General features: G+C 32.4%; 1 pseudogene; it reads left to right on the forward strand.

The window, feature by feature from the left end:
- Window positions 1-1593: 1593 nt before the first annotated feature.
- Window positions 1594-2115, forward strand: LOC124891590 (annotated as a pseudogene).
- Window positions 2116-2121: the final 6 nt, after the last annotated feature.

Here is a 2121-nt window from a genome sequence, read left to right on the forward strand (position 1 = left end):
TTGTGCATAGCCTGTTGGATGTAGAACAACGCCTTAGAGTCCTTCTTTTTGTTCTCCCTCAACCTTTGTGCTTCATCTTCCTCAACATAGCCATTCTCCACCAAATCCCACAATTCTTAAGACTTGAACAACGTCTTCATCTTTATGCTCCAGAATTCATATCTATCTCCATTAAAGATGTGAATTAGTTGCTGAGATGTGGAAGATACTGAATTGGTAGCCATTCTTTGCCCTCAATTTTGATTTTCTTCTTGCTCTTGCTTTATCTCCCAGTTTGACCTAACCTAGATAGAGAGAAGAAATTAAGAAATAGATACTCTCTCTACGCTCTGATACCAAAAACTGTTGGGGAATCGAAGAAAAGAGGAGCACTGTATAAGGAGAAGAATATAGTTTGCAGAGAACTTCACGTCTTTTGCATTCATCATACTAAACCAAGTTACATAGGAAAACCAAGTTACATAGGAATCCTTAAATAGGAAAAAAAAAACTAACCACTTACTGCCACTTACTTGACACTAATTAACCACTAACCAAAATAGTAGCAACTAACAAAGATGTGCTTCAACTGAGCGAGGACTCCTAACAAACGTGTTACTCTGCCAACTAACTAGGAAGCACTAACAACCTTTGACTCAATATTCAACATATGGACAAGCTTATGATAATTATGGACTGATTTAGAGCTGATTGCCGAAAAATAACGCTGAAAAATGGTGGGAATCGGTGCTTTTTGGAGGGAAAAACAACTACTTTCTATTTTTAGCTTTCGAATTTTTTTTTATTTAATATTTTTGAAAATCTAGATATTTTTGTATATATAATGGTGGATGATAGAGTGGGTTGAAGTGTATTATTTAAAACTTGTGGATGAATTTATTAAGTTAGAAGTATTGGGTTAAAGTGAATTATTATAAAATTTGTGGATGAAGTTGTTAAGTTGGAAACGTTGAAGATGATTTGGATTTAAGTGTCCTTTTGACAAATTTCTCAAGAAGTTTATAACTTTGGCAAAATAATTTTCCATAGTATCTTTTTAACAAACTTTCCCCATATCTTAACTTATTACCAACTTAAGACACTATTAATTATATTATCCATCTAATATCATAATTGGCTTCTCCTTAATTAGGTTACAACTAAAAACCTAAATGTCAAACATGATTTTCTTTAATTTAGGTTACAAGTCAAAAACAAAAATTAGTAGCTAATATTGGAATATATTTCTCCTATTCTTATTCACAATAATTTATTTTTTAAAATAATTATTCTCTTAATTAAAAAAACAACCAATAGATAGAAGGGTTGACAATTTGTCACAAATTAACAATTAACTCATTACTACATTTATTAAGGGATTAACATATAATGCCAACTAAGGTGCATTATTGAGTAATCACCATTATTTATCCATTAACGGGATAAGATTTTATAACCCCCAAATCAACATATTACATAGAATAATAACATCAATTGTTTAAGAGTGTAGCATGTATACCTTTAAATAGTCCATATTTTTCACTCTCAATTTCAACTCAAAATCACAAGAATATATTATCTCTTATTCTTTTCTTACAACTTCTTTTATCAAACATGGCAAAGAAAGCTAGTAGTATGGGTTGTCAAAAGATTAAAATTGCCAAGATAGAGGTCAAGAATCACCTCTAGGTTACCTTCTCAAAACGTCGCTCTGATCTTTTCAAAAAGGCAAGTGAACTGTGCACTCTCTGTGGTGTTGAAATAGCCATCATAGTTTTTTCCCCTGCAAGAAAAGTATTTTCCTTCGGCCACCCTAATGTTGAGTCCCTTATTGATAGGTTCCTCTCGAGAAATAATACTAATAATAATCCAATCGCAAATAATTCACTTCAACTTGTTGAGGCTCATCGAAATGCTAATGTTTGTGGGCTCAATTTGCAACTCACTCAAATTCTTGGTGAGGTTGAAATTGAGAAGAAAAGAGGTAAATCACTTGATCAAATGAGGAAAACTAGTCAGAGCCAATGTTGGTGGGAAGCTCCCATAAGTCAACTTGATATGCAAGAACTTGAACAATTAAAGGATTCAAAGGAAGCTTTGAAAAAATATGTGACTAATCAGGAAAGCAAGTTTATGGTTAAT

This window comes from Capsicum annuum, unplaced genomic scaffold (genome assembly GCF_002878395.1).
Source record: "Capsicum annuum cultivar UCD-10X-F1 unplaced genomic scaffold, UCD10Xv1.1 ctg3817, whole genome shotgun sequence".
NCBI lineage: Eukaryota > Viridiplantae > Streptophyta > Magnoliopsida > Solanales > Solanaceae > Capsicum > Capsicum annuum.